This window comes from Cheilinus undulatus, linkage group 6, assembly GCF_018320785.1.
Source record: "Cheilinus undulatus linkage group 6, ASM1832078v1, whole genome shotgun sequence".
In the NCBI taxonomy this organism is placed as follows: domain Eukaryota; kingdom Metazoa; phylum Chordata; class Actinopteri; order Labriformes; family Labridae; genus Cheilinus; species Cheilinus undulatus.
Genome location: NC_054870.1, coordinates 21,833,541 through 21,849,272, shown reverse-complemented (window position 1 = coordinate 21,849,272; position 15,732 = coordinate 21,833,541).

Genomic DNA, 15,732 nt, shown 5'->3' with positions numbered 1-15,732 from the left:
GGGGGTCACTTCAGGAATATGGGGTCCCTTGACCGCAGCAACCTATCAGGTCCCTGTATGACCATAGTGAGAGTTGTGTCCACATTCTAAGCACAAATTAAACACGCTCCCAGTGTGCACAGGCCTTCGCCATTTGGGACCTCAGCAATTCATCTCTTCTCTTTGCAGATGATGTGGTTCTGTTGGCTTCTTCTTCTGGGAACCTCTTGCAGGCATTGGACCAGTTTGTTTGGAAAACGGTAAATTACTCCCTCCAGGTAGGGAGTGAGGCCTTGCATCTTGGAGTCTTGTTCACGAGTGAGGATAGAATGGACCATGAGACTTACAGGCAACATCAGCAGTACTGCAGAAGTTGTACTGGACTGTTGTGGTGAAGAGGGAACTGAGCATGGATAAAGACTGAAACAATGAGATTGAGCATTCAAGCGGTCAAAATGAGATTCCTCAGGAGAATGGCTTGATTAGCCTTAAAGATAAGGTGAAGAGTTCGGACATCCGGATGGAGCTTGTTAACATCGAAGTGAGAGCTTTAAAAAATGTGTTAGCACATGGTTTTCAGTCTATTATGATCTTGAGTTTTTTAGGGCAGATGGATTAACTGTTTTTAAGGAATGAGGGTAGTTATGAAACCAATTAGACTTCTGTTTTTAGTCAGACAGACATGGACAGACTGCCCTGATCAAGTGTACTGATTGGCTGACAGAACATTACCGTCTTCCATGCAGTGAGAGACGTAGAGAGAAAAAGGAGTTGAGAAGGGAAATGCTCCCCAGCACTGAATACTTGCTAAACCTCATGAGTGTAGCCTGAATGATCTATTTAACGTCACAGTACACCAGCCCAAAAACCAGCCTGGCCCACCAGGAATTCTCCCAGTTCTCCAGATTAGCCACTCAGGGCCTGTGCTCAACTCAGACTGAATTACCACTATCAATCCTCTGCATTTCATCTTCATAATGCTACTATTAAAATGACAGGTCTCTTATTAAACAGGGCTATGACTGTTGACACCAAGTCTTGGCAAATCAAAAAGTGAGGCAAAATGTAAAGTGCTCCTCATATCAGTAGCAAATTTCTTTTAAGCCAAAACTACAACTGTTTCAACTCAAACCTGAAGAAGTCATCCGTGCCAAAATTTCATGCCTCTCAGTTCCCTATTCTCTTTGTCAGATTAACCAGCAAACTGCTTCTGACGGCAGAACTTGAGGAAGTTTTAAACAAGACAAACTCTGCCATCCATCTCTTTCCTTCTCTCACTGCTAACAGTCTTCACCCAACAGCTGGGAAGTCCCTGCACTCAGGAGGGAGGTCTATTCATCTCACTCCCATCCACTCACTCTTTCTCTCTCTCTGTGATATTTTTCACTCTCTTTCTCCCTCTCTGTCTTCAGGGGGCCTCTTTTCATCTTGACCTCTCAGCCAGTTAATCTCAGGTCATTAGACAGCCATTTGTCATCTGCTGGACATGAAGGAGTGTAAGTCTGCTGGCCTCGCTCTCTCCACTTCAGATTCTTCACTCTCTCCTCTCCTGTCGCCTCTCTGCTGCTCTGCCGGCGGCCCTCAAGGCCCTGTGCACGGTCCTTTTCATCTTTTCCCCGCTCTCGATTTCCCCAAAGTGCTGATGGACAGAAAACTACAAGCTAGGCCTGAGGGAAGGCTGTGAGGCAGAAGTGAGTCAGCCAGGAAGGAAGATACAGGAAACAATAGGGAAAGAGAGAGTGGATGGTAAAATTCATATATCTAAGATAAATTAAAAAGAATAAAATATGGAAAGAAGAACTGACTAGCTCTGAGAAAGAAGTGAGATAAAAGAAAGAGGGAAAGAAAATTAGTGATTAAAACTTATGGACCCTATTTTTACAGTGTAAAAGGTACTGTCTAAAGTAAGATTGCAGAAAAATATGAGGTGTGTCTCTTCATGTTGCTTGTCACAAAATGCACAATTTGGAAGCAAAGCCATGCAAAGGGCAAAGAAGTACGATTAAATCACTTGGTTAAATGTGGGAGTGTTTTCAGACTAATAACACAAATCAGTGTCAGCTCTCCTTCCCTTTAAGAGCCAGGTGTGCCTGCAGCCTGGTTTGTTGGTATTTACACTGCATATTTCAGTTTTTATTTGTAGCTGGTTCCTTAAAATGTTGTCTTTTTATTATGTTTCAAAAAGATTATTTAAAAATATGTCAATTAGCTTATTACAGTTATACATACAATATCAGAAAGAACTCAGCAAGTAACAGTTACATCTCCGGACATGCCTACAGGAGGGGACAGCATCTATTCAAAGTAATGTTCTTTGTTCTCAACATCAAATTGCTACAATACAAAAAAATGGCTCCCTCTTCCCTCTGTAAAATTCATAATGTTGTTTTAAAATAGCTTTCTGCTAGTCAATTTGATTTAAATATAAGGCAGAGGTCATATTGACATGTGCAGCACCAGTTCAAAATCGAACAGTTAATGTCAGAAACCCCTTTGAAGACTGTACATGAGTTCCAAATTTAAAGCCCAATCTAAGTCTTTGAGGTCAAATCCATGTCAAGTCTCAAATCACAGTTATGTGCTAGCAGATTATATCTACAGCAATTCAAAGTGAAGTCAGAGTAGGAGCTGTGCTCCAGACTGTTTTCAAGCAGTCTTTTTATTTTTCCTGTCTTTGGCTTATGATCAAATCAAGCATTTAATTATCCTGGCAAACCTCAGCAAAGTGTATAGAGTTTCTGACTGACCACTTTCCTCCATGGTACAAAAAGAAGAACTGTGCCTTCTGCTGCAAATGTAATAAATGACAGTTTTTATTTTTGAAAAACGAAAAAAAAAAAAAATAGTTATCATTGGGAGGTTTGTTCAATTAAATTTGAATTATGCTCTAATGGTTAATAACTTCAAAATTATACTGTCTGTCATTTGCATTGACTATTTAGAAAAATCAGAGAAAAATATCGTTTGCATAATAATTTGGAATATGGTGTAATAGGCTATGGTGGGCAATGTACTTGTCATTATAAGTCAAAGTATACATAGATACTCTTGATCAAGTATAACTCAAAAACAAGGGAAAGTTGTTAAAGTACTGCTTGATTTAAACTGCTTGAGTACTCGCATTTAAAGAATACCTAACTACTTTTAAAATGATGAACCAGCTGTAATACTGTAGATTAGGTTAGGTTTTACTATACTAAACAACTTTGCAACATTGCCTATAATGTGATATGACTGGATGGCTCTCATCTGACAGCTAAAGAAAATATAGAGGAAGAAGAAATATACAGCCAGTTGGCAACACCATACATGTTGTATGCTATGTTCATATGTCACACATTTGGCACAACTAGCTTACCTACTCCATCTCTACCTAACACGTTTACATCATGTTGTGAGCTTATTCTAATCTAAAAAAAAAGAAAACATGAAGTTTGCCTCATTTGTCTGCATACGCTTTCTCCGCACCCCCATTTGCTCTTTTTATATCCATCCTTTATTCATATTCTTGGTTCTCAACCGGTGAGTAAGGACCCAAATTCCCATCAAAGAGGCATCCTTTTTATCGCCACAGCTCCACCAGTCTCCCCTCAAAAGTTGCCGTTCTAATTTCAACCAAGTTTATGATGGGAAATTTTCCTAAAGCATTCTGTGACCCTGCAAAATCTATCTAGTCCTTGACTCTGTTAGTTGCTGACTCACTGTATTTGAATGTAAAAGGGTTTCTATTTCGGTCTTTGAAAGGTCATATCTTCTAGTATTTAGTCAAGGCTTCAAACTGTTGATCCTTCAGACCCTTTTACATATATTAACCCTAAAAGAATCTGGTTTTCCCATTCACCCTTCCATTTTCATCTGATTTTCTTTCAGTTTTAAACATACTGGCTTTCCGTCTGTATTAACTCTTTTGTCAATCCATTCTCCCAACTAACCCCACCCTCTTAATCCTTTTTTCCTTACATCTTACATGAATGTGTCTTCATGCTCCAATTGTTCCCTTTATTTGTCTTTCTTTTAGGACAGAGTAGTATGTGTGTTAGAGGGAGCTTTATGCTGCCAAAGTATTAAATTCTGTAGCAGCCTGCTAATAAATTATTCAATTAGAGGACTGGCATTTGGTTTGAGCAAAAGAGAGGAAAGGGTAGAAAGTAGAAAGGGAGACAGAGGTGGTGGTGAATGCAAAAATCTTGTAACACTGAATCAAGAAAGTGTGAGGAAAGAGAAAAGTAGAGAACAAGTGACAAAACTTCAGACATAAAAATAAAGAATAGAAATTTATCTTCTGGTGGCAACGGGTCAGATAATATCACTGTGACTGTCAGAAGGAAATGTTCTATCCAAATGGATTTTGTTATCGTCAAGTTTTTTCAGCCCATCAGTAAGCAGGAAATAGACTGTTTTATTTAAAGAGACAGAAGGCATCGACTAGAGGAAGGGTTTAGTGAAATTCTCTGAACATGGTGTAATTCTCCCAACAAAAGCACTGGAAATTTGTCACAAATTCTCATATGTCCTCATATACTTTTGATATAAATCATTCAAAGTTTCATAAAAGTCCTATTGAAATTTCTGAGGGAAAAAAACTGCATAAATTCCAGAGGAAAATGCAAAATTTTTAGCATTTCAACATTTCTAGCTGAAACTTTTTGATTGTTTTTAAAGGACAACTCCAAATTTCCAAAACAAAGATGCAGTAAAATTTCTGTAAAATAGCTGAGAGGTTGATTTGTGTATGGATCTAACCATAAGCCATTCCTGATAAAACTATTTCAATCGGGAAACTTAATGCGAGTTCAACAATGATTTCTTTTACAAGTTTGGAAATGTTTGAAAAATAGACTGCATCATGATGTTTTTATAAACTTGAAGGGGTAGTGAGGCCCACAGTAGGATAGGATACCCCCTACATGGAGTCCAGACACTGGTGGGGTTGATGGAAGGAGTAGGATAAGAAGAGGAATGGACTTCTGAGGAGCTGGACCTGAACTTCGATGAGATGGCTTGGAGTTGGATGCCGGATGGCACAATGAAGCTGGACCTGAACACCAGTGAGATGTAATGGAAGTGGCCAGGGTGAAGGAGGGTTGCAGACTGGAGGCAGAGAGGGGAACAGATTTTGAAATAGGACAGCAGCAGGATGATTGGGTTGAGAGAGGTTGTAGCTCAGTGGGATTGGCTTAGAGCTTAAGTGAGTCGGCACCTATACCATCTGATTAGCTGATTACTGAAACAGGAAAACAGAGAGAGGAAAAGGAGACACTCTATGAAACAGTCTTCTTACTTGAATTCACACTAAGCTTCAATTTAATCTCATTTGTTTTTTTTATGTTGTTTTAATAGGGGATTAAAAAGATGCCCTAAATACCACTTCACGTTATTTCTTCCTAACTTTTCTACAATATACTGGGGACAGGACAGAGAGCAGACAGGGGCTTGATGTGGCCTTGGGATGCCAGTTGATAATCACTTCTCTAGAGCCTGGTAGTGTTGTAGTCAAGACCACACTATCCGAGACCAAGACATGCACGAAACCAGAGTGCACCAAGACCAAGCCAGGACCAAGAGAAGCTGAGACCATAAGCATCAATGTACAAAAAATCATATGGTTGAACTGTAAAAGAGCACTCTGTTTAGTTTTTTTTTTTTTTTTTTTTTTTTTTTTTTTATAAATTTGTCAGCAACAAACAAGGTGTTCACAACTCTGTTTTCAAAACACCACAATGCAGGGAGCAGGTAGCCTAGTGGTTAGAGGCGCTCCCCATGTATGCGGGCGGCCCGGGTTCAAATCTGGCCTGAAGCCCTTTACCACATGTCTCTACCCCCACTCTTGACCCTGTTTCTGACTCTATCCACTGTCCTCCTCTATCTAATGAAGGCACAAAAATGGCCAAAAATAAATCTTAAAGAAAAAAAAACACCACAATGCAAAAATCTCAAATCCTAGCAAATTTAAATTCAACTAACTTATCAAGAATAAATACTTGTATCTAGCACTGACAATTTGAATATTTGAAAATGAGATGTTTATCTAGATCTATCAAGTGAATGAGGCCTAAAACAAGTGTTAGGAGGTATTTTTGCCTAGAAATAAGATGGAGTGGTTCATTAAGATTTGCATTAATGCAGTTGTGTGACACATAAGGCACAGCAGCTGTTACAACATTAATCAGGAATAGACAGGGCTGTCTCTGGCCAACGTGAGGCCCTATAGCAGACTCTAGAATGAGGCTGGCTTGTCCGAGACCAAGGCAAGGGTCTTGAGACTGGTCTGAAGACCAAAACCATTCTTGAGTATTACAACAGTAGATTCCTGTGCCTTAGATGACTGTAAATATCCCCAATGCCCTGATCTGGCCCCGCCTCCTGCCTAAACTAAGAAGTAATTTCTACCTGAACCCAGTACTACCCAAAGCCTCTGCAAGTGTACTTTGGAAACTGACAAAGGCTTAAAAACTGATTTATTTTGTTGGAACATTCATTCAAAACAAATACAGAAGGCATAAAAAGCATCCTGTCATTCACATATTATTTGATGCATGTTCTGGAGGTCATAAATAAAGAACGTGTTTTGTCATGTCGTTTGAGAAGAGAGAATTTGTTTCTGACAACATGACTTCAGACTAGGAAAGCCTTATCCTAAACCAACTTTCTTCAAATCATCCAAGCATACTTCAGAAGTCACAGTGCGATGACTGTGACTTTATGTGCATTTCATCATATCATGCAAACAACTCCTGTCAAAATTTAGGGAAAAGTTTTCACAGAAAAACCTCAGCACATAAAATCTTGTTTAAACCACACTGAAGTTTTGTTTTGGTAGATCACTGTGAAACATCAGCAGGTATGAAATTGGTAGAGTAAATTTTGGTACCTTTTGTTGCGCCTGGTTCATTGTTTTTTACCGTTCCAACCAGCCCCACAGGCACCTCACATAATGAGATTCTGCAGTCGTTCTCTTCCTTTCAATTTTTCATACAGTGCTAACAAAACCAGCCTGAGCAGCCTTTCGTATAAATTTCTCAGAATTACCATGAGATCACACTGCGCTGCTTAAGATCTCTCCAGCTGTGACGGGTTTCTTCAGGTTATTTGTTCACTATCTCAAACTGACGCAGGAGCCTTTGCATTGTGTATCATGCTCGATTCTTAGAAGGCTGCCTTTCCTCTGCACAGCGAAGGCAAGTACAGAAGGCCTGTTGAAGAGGGAAAGGAGATAAGGGGGGAAACAGAAGGAGAGAGAAAAAAAGAGTGGGAAAAGTCAGTTGCAGAGCGAGGAGAAGGTAAAAAAAAAAGTGGTATGAAAGAGAGATTGCATGGAGGGATGGGTTCAGGCAATCTACGAGAGGTCACACCTCCATCCCTTTTTTCATCTAGCTAACGGACACACGAGCTGCAGGATGGATGGAGAGGCATCAGTAAACGAGTGTGACAACAATCACGCTGCGTTCATGTTATGAGGCATCTACAATGACTCACCTGTCACTTACAATCTGTGATGGAGTTTGTGTTTGATTGTGTCTTTATCCGTGTGTACGGGTGACTATTAGTGGTTGTAATGGTGTGAGAATGCTGGTTGAACGTCTGCAAGCAGACAGGCCGCTGTATTGAGCTGTTATGAGTCTTTAGCTTGAAGCAATGTCCGGCCTCAATTTTTACCGTCTAGCTTTGGTGTCCATCATTGCAGTATCCTCTATGTGTGAGTTGGAGTTCAGACGGCGTTGTTGGTGGACGTGTGTGTAATATTTTCGTGTCCGTGGGGGTGGTATGAGGGCAGGGAGGAGGAGGGGATGAGGAGCTGACAGCACCTTGACAGAGAAAAAACACATCTGAAGGTGCGAGACGATTTAAAGCATTTCTGAAGCTCATAAGTCATTTTGAAACGCTGTATGTGTGGCTGTGTGGATGCGCCATCTCATCCCTGCAGTCCTGTATCTCTGCTTATTTTGTTTCTCACTGTGTGATCAGGGATTTATTCTTAGACATAATGTGAAGTGTAGATAGTGTTGGTTTGAGGAAATTTGGCTTGTGATATCAAAGTCGTCAAGTGGACAATCTATTTCCACATGGGAGCTAAATGTTGGCAAGAAAATTTAAATGTTAAAAGAGTTAGGTGTCTCCTGTTTTGTGAAACAAAATAAATGTCTACTACACAAACCAGAAAAACACTAACACTTACCTGACAACTTATACAATTTAAGACCCTTTTTAGAGGTGTTGATCATAGGGATGCATGCAGTTAAATGGTTATATTTGTGTATCACTTTATGTCCATTGATAAATTCAGGTCTGCTGTACGGAGCATAAATTGTCTACTAACTCTTTATTCATTCATAAAGGCATTTATCATGCCTTTATTCACAGTGCAGTATGACTCTCTTACCCACAGTTTCCACATAGGACAACTGCTCCGCATACCGAAGCGCCGTGGGTTTGCTCGCTGGAAGCGTGTTTAGAGTGCTGCGTCACGGCGCACAGCCCTGATCAGCGGGCAGAGATGTCGGGAGAATTGTGAGTTCATGAAGAAATAGTATGTCAACAGCGGAAAATTTTCCTTTTGGGGTTAATTTATCATCCTTTTCTTATGCTTTTTTTGTATTGGCTGATAATGTGCCATTATTTAAAGCAGTTCCTGTCTGCAGTGACACAGAGGGCCACATCACAGGCTTTCTGTCTCTCTTTCTCTACATTATGAGCTGTTCATGCCTGGTTCAGGCTGTCTCCTAAGCATTATGGTGGCTCATGCTAAACTATATCCTGAAAGAATCAAAAATTTATTAAAAATGATTCTAAAAAACACCTTAAATATCAGAGTTGCTGGTGTGAATTTAATCATTTAAAACCTCGGAGAGCCATCCAAGTTCCAGACTTGCTAGAAAAGGTGCCTTAAGGGCTATGAAGACATGGTCGGCCATTAGACAGCAAAACGGAGTGCCTCCAGAGGAAAAAGAGTAAGTGGCTACAATTTGTGTCTCTTCTTGTCATACACGACAATGCAAGATTCAGAGGGTTAAACTAATAACCTATAATTTTTTTTTAAAACACAAGCCTGAAATCTCGGTCAAACACTCTTCTAAACTGTAATAAAGCCTCCTGACACCTGTAGCCACTGTAGCTTCAGTTAAAATGGTCGCTGCCTTTCTGTCAGAGCTTTTCCTGGCACTTTGCCAGATGTAAATATAAGAAGCTTAGTGGTTAGCAAGTCATAGGATGTATGACAGCTTTTTGAAATAGGAAATGGAAATAAAGTTGTATGTCGTGTGTCCAGGGTTATACTCAGGTATAACTACTCGACTATAGTGACAGGTAACCACACTGAGCACAATGTTAGTCTGCAAAGAGAAATAGAGGCTGACAGAGCTAGCTGCTAATGTTAGCCCAATGTTATATACCAGGTGTCTTATTTACCAGTGTTCACTTTGACTAAAGGTAACAAACAGGCCCACTGAGACAGCATGTGTGATTTTATTTCAGTTGTGAGGTGCGGTTGCTACTCTTGGCTCCACTGAAATTCAAAGTTGAGTGATCTGAGAATTAACTTTCTCTTTTTTGTGTAAGAAGGAGACTTTTAGCCCTGCTTGTCCATTTATACCATTAGGGTCTAATGTACACTAAAGTAAACTCCTTCAGGCAGGCTAATAATTTGACAAAGTTTACTTAATGTACCATTTCCTTTCAGGCAACCAGTTAGCCATTCACAGGCTGTAGACCTGACATGTGTGTCTCCTAATGTAGTGAGGCCATTATTGTTCTTGTTGTCTATTGGATGGGTCAATAAAAACACTTAAGCCTGTGGAAAACAATGTTTCCTTTGGTGCATTCATTGTAATAGGGTTTAAACAGCATTTTTCTTGGAGTAATTTAACTCTACTTGTGTTGTGGTCAAGTTGACCCCATACGTGTGTCTAGCAGTGTGATTAAAATGGTCAACACATCCAAAATTTTGCAAAGCTGATCCAGCAACATGGTAGTCAGTGACACAACAGTAATGTGAAAGATGCTCGCTGAGCTCTGTGCTGATGTGAGCCTCATGCTGCTCTCCAGTACCTGGGATCCTTACTTGACTGCAGTCGCCTTACACACAGACATAAAAGCATATGCCTGCATGCCTGCCATATTCCCATTGTAAGAGGGCGTTAAATCAATGCAAGCAGGCAGAGCTCATTGAATTTACACAGAGAGGCTGAGCACAGGATGTGGTTTGACTTGCAGAAAATCTTAGTGTGTGTGTGCACGTGTGTTTCAGAGAGAGATCAGACTGGGGAGTTCTTACAGTTTGTATTGCACTCATATCTTTCAGTGACTCCTTTATGAAGCAAAACTGATGCAACCATATAGCAGCCCTCACAGCTGGGTATTGTTACACATGATCAAAAGCCAGCCCCCTCTCTCCTTCTCTTAACTACCTCTTTCTTCCTCCCTTCCTCCTCCTCTTCTTTCAGTTCCTCTCTTTCCGTTTCACTCACATTGATTCAGTTTATCCCTTTTACTTTTCCCCTCTCCCACCCTCTCTTTCCCAAACACTCCCACTCTCCACACCTCCCTGAGTGATGCTGGACTCCCTGTAGTATAGTATTGTCAGACTTTGATCAAAAGCCAGCCGCTCTCATTAACTTTCTTCTCTCTGACTCATGTGCTCAATGAGTATTTGATACACGTATATATTTTACACACATACTACACTGCCTTATATTCACAGGTGACATGATCACACTCACTGAGTCTGCACTGGAAGGGTGATGCAAGATAAAATGCTGACTTTACTTTCAAAGAGGATGAGGCAATAATTAGCACTAACTTGCAGCTGTAATGAAAGAGGATATTACCCGAACACTATTGTTTTCCTCTGCTGTCCTCCAGAATAATCCTATTGGTGTAGCACAGCATTCTGGGTAATAAGAATGGACCTAACATGAACTTACATTGCCTATAAAAAATATTATTGATTTTATAAATCAATCATTGTCAATATAATTTGTCTTTTTTGTCAAAATAAAAAAAGTACAAAACCTCTGTAATGTCAATGTGACTGACCTAATCCAACAGAGGTCCAGTCAATTGGTGCTAGAAGCCTCACAATCAATGAAATGAAAATCACCTGAGTGCAGTGAATGTGTCTCAAGTGATGTCACTTTAAAGTCACCTGTGTCTGGAAGGTACAGATACTGGTAAATCAGTATTCCTGGCTACCATTACACCATGAAGACAAAAAGACAAAAAGACACTTCAAGCATCTCAGAGAAAAGGTTATTGAAAAGTATAACTCAGGGGATGTATCCAAGGCACTGAACATCTCCCAAAGTTCAGTAAAACCCACCATCAAGAAATGGAAGGAACATGGCATATGAGTAAATCTACCTTGATTAGGCTGCCCTCATTATTGTGCAAGGAGAGGGCACCAAGACACCTATGACTACTCCAAGGGAGTTACAAGCTTCAGCCACTTTGCATACAACTGTTGCATAGGTTCTTCACCAGTCAAAGCTTTACTGGAGAATGGCAAAGACAAAGCTACTGTTGGAGAAAAAAGTTTAAAGTCTGCCAAAGGCATGTGGGAGATTCTATGGTCAAGCGGAAAAAAATTCCTATGTCTGATGAGACCATAATGGTGCTTTTTGGCCATTTGACAAGACACTCTGTTAGATGGACACCAAAGACTGCACATCACCACAAATACACCATCCCCACTGTGAAGCACAGTGGAGGCAACATCATGTTGTGGGGATGCGTCTAAGCAGTCGGCCCCAGAAGGGGGGCACAGACGGCCTAGTGGTTTAAGGCACACTCCATATACGAGGCGGCCTTTGGCCCTTTCCCGCATGTGTCTCCCCACAGTCTCGTCCCTGTTTTCGACTCAATCCTCTGTCCTCCTCTGTCATTAAAGGCAGAAAAAGCCCAAAATAAATCTTTAAAAAAAACAAAGTCAGCCCCAGAAGGCGAATGTTTTGGAGTAGCCAAGTCAGTCCCATAGAGAATTTGTTGCTGGGAAAGAGCTGTTGCGTGTTCTTTATGCAATCTGACAGTTTTTCCAAGAAGAACTGAGAAAAAAAACAAGTCCCCAGATGTGCAGGTCTGATTAAAGCCTGTCCACACAGACTCAGACCTGTATTTTGCAGCCAACGGTGCATCTACTAAATAGTGACTTCAAGGGGGTAAATATTTATGCAGTCACTTATATCACATGACATATTTTTTGATTAATCAATTAATAAAAGAGGGTTTTTTTTAGTCAAAAACTCCAAATTATTTTGATCATGACTGATTTATAAAACCAATAAATCCTACAATATCCAAGGGGTGGATACTTTTTATAGGCACTGTATATGTATTGTATATAACTCCATGAGTCTCTCAGTGATTCAACCAGCAGAATATTGCAAATGTTATTTGGAAGGAGAAACTCTGTGCAGCCTTTGATTACCTCAAATACATCATTTTTGTCCTCTCTCACCTTATTCTGCAGTTGTCTGGAGGTGTTTGAGAATTGCAAACTGTGTTACAATTCTCCATGAGGCTGTTTGTATATTGGTGGGAGTTCAGGAATCCACATCTACATCAGCATGTCGGTATCAGGTAAACCTGCTGTATCATACACAGAAGTGTATTCTGACTCCAGACAAAGCTCATTAACATGATCAGGCACAGACTCAGCAGTAGAAAATTCATTTGGAAAACAGCTGGCAAATTTACTCCAGTAAGTGAGGTTTAGGGATAATAATCTCCTTTGTTTGTCTTAGAAAATCACTTGCAGACATGGGCTACTGGTTGTGCTTTAGTTCACTCACCTTGTGTTTTGGTGTTATTGATAGTCTTGTTCATTTAAAGCTATTTTACAGATTTTCTCAACAAAATTTCAAGGTTAGCTGTCACTTTTTATTTGATACATACATCACATACCATATATTTAGAAGGATTCATCACATTTTCACCTGCCCTAGCCTACCATATCTATCACTGGATATTTTTGGAATATGATCAACAAGATTTAATCTTTAATCGCAATCACAAGTAGTTTAAAGAAAAAATCTACATGGCAAAACAATGTCTTGAGACATTTGTTCTTGGCTTTATTGTGCTGCATTTTTATCTGGCTGCTTTGAACCATTTCAGCATTCATCATTGTGCTTTCAGAGGTCCTTTCCTGTAAGGGCCTTCACTTAATCCAGCTGCCTCCTTCGCCTGGCCCTGCTGACTCACCTGTCCTTCGTCTCATCCCAAGCACAGCATATTTTTCACCAACTGGCCTTCTGAAGCTTCATGGCTTGTACTGTCTAGCCAGTACATTGACTTTCTAGTTAGAGTTCATGTAAATTTGCATAACTTGAGCCTGATTTTGAGTTTACAGAAATGTTGAGTTCACATTTATAGTTCAGTGAGTAGAAAATGTAAAATGCAGTCTGAGAAGTGTCTGGCCACTAATAGCAATCTATCCAGGATATTTGCCCAAATTGAGCTCCTCATCCTCATCTGATCCTGCATTCCTCATCAACACCATCAGTGTCTATACTCAGTAGGGGGTGTCCTGTTCCTGCAGTCGGCCTCACTAACCCTTCAAGTACATAGTCATTACGATGGAGTCTAATCACCAAAGACACTGCATATTTCTATTACATCAAAATTTGAGGAATGCATAAGGCTCACTTCTATTGAAGTTCCTCACTCTGAAATCTTGTCTTCGCATCAGTTTAATTCACCAAGGAGCTCTGCCTTTCACAACTACAGCAGATGCAGCCTGTCAGCTCAGCTCAGGAGGAGCACATGCGAACAACCTCATTTTGTCTTGTCGCTCTGATTGGCCCATCATGGATGTGACAGACAGAGCGTTCCTCCAATCACCATCCAATAATTTTTTCTTTAATTCCCAACGGGAGATTCCCTGATGAATGTGAAAAATATCCATGCAGAAGAAATATGAAACAGTCTATCTGGCACGTCAGGTGAACCTGCAGCAATGACTTTTTCAAAATGTTTCCATGCCACTGATTTTATTGACCCTTAATTTAACCAAGACAACCTTAATAAGATTAAAAATCTCTTTTTCAAAAGTTACCTTGGCCAAAGTTTCCCTTCATAGTTTTCTCCCCTGGAGACAGGCTTTGTTTGACATCATCCACACTGATCTCATGAATTTTAGTGCATATAAATTAGCCATGTGCTCACTGCCTGAAGTAGATAACCCCAGCACTGGAAGTAGAATGTGTCCAAGTATAATTACTTTAAGTTTATATTAAAGGATTTTTGCAACATATCTAATAGGTAACACAATATATAGCATGGAATTAATTACTATTTACTTTACTGTCAATTGGCATGTTTTCAGACTGACATTTTTGCTGTTTATATTTTTATCTGCCTGTGAAACCGACCAACCACTAGAAAATACCGACTAACGGAACAGTCTGTATTTTACCAATCTACTCCTCTGTAGTTTCAGCCCAAAGCCACAGAGCTCTATTTCACACTAAGTCATCATTTGAGGGGAAAAAAAATTATAAGTTGTAGGTTTGACTCTTTTTTGAGGACAAAACGCAATGCAGTAGTGTTTCCCAATTCTGAGGTAAGCCTGGTTCATAATCGTTATGTTTGGTATGATATTGGCACTTCCCCACTCTTCACAGTGGCCACCTGTTTGATCAAAAACACACCAATCTGCTTCTCTTCAGGTAAAATGAGTGAGTTTTTGACTGTCAAATTCCCTTCTTTATTTTGAGCATGCCTTTTCTTCAACCTAAGCTCTTCTGTTTCTCCAAGCTTTTTAAATGCTGCAACTATCCTGAAAGATACCTGGTGAGGTAACTTGCTGGCAATGGGAATTGCACTCAGGTTACATTCAAGTTTTGTCACAGCTTCCATTTCCTTGTGTAACCAATATTTAATGTTTAATTCAATATATCATAGATAGTACTATAAGGGTGCTATAATTGTCATGTAGGGCTTAACCAAGCTGTTTAGTTTGCTAAGAAGGTGCAAATTTAGCTTGATATTGAGACCAGAGTCCATCTGTTTAAGCCTGTAGGGTTTTATTTAAGGACACAAAAGACAAAGCTTGCATGTGATTTTGGGAAAATGTGAACTACTTTGCTTTCATGTTGTGTTTTTAATATAAAAAAAAAATATTTAGCCTGAAAAAAGAACTGTGATGTATTTATGTGTTTGATATTCTGCTGTTAAAGTAAATCATTGCATTTCAATTATTTCTGCCTGCAGGATTCACTCTGTGCTTTATCACTGTTACTCAGACCTCAAACTATTACTTTTAATCAATCTGTCCCTGAGTGTGTGAGTGTGTATTGATTTGCTGGAGGTGGCTGACCCCCTTCACACACATACACAGTAAATACCTGGTTTCCAGCTGTGATTTGCACAGGATTTGAGACCCCCAACCTGCTTTTTCTTTTCGGGGGCCCTCACAGAGATTGGGTTTTCTTTCTTTCTTTGTTTACTGCATCTCTCCCTCCATTATTCTTTTTTGTGTCTCTTTCCAGTCAGGGAACTAAATTACAGTTGACATTGAAAAGACCAGACAAACAAAATCCCGAACTGTGTTTGTTTTTTTTTCTAGTTAGATTCCATCTAACCAGTCAGAATCTTACTCCCAGACTGAGATTTCTCCCCTCTGTGCTGGCTAGAGAATGACTCACACCATCAAACAGCTGTGGGTGTGTGTCATAGGGCATACAGTGTGTCTGGCATAGAAATTACACTCCAAAGCTTGGTAAATTACATTAGCAATTCTCCCTCTTGTTCTCCTTTCTT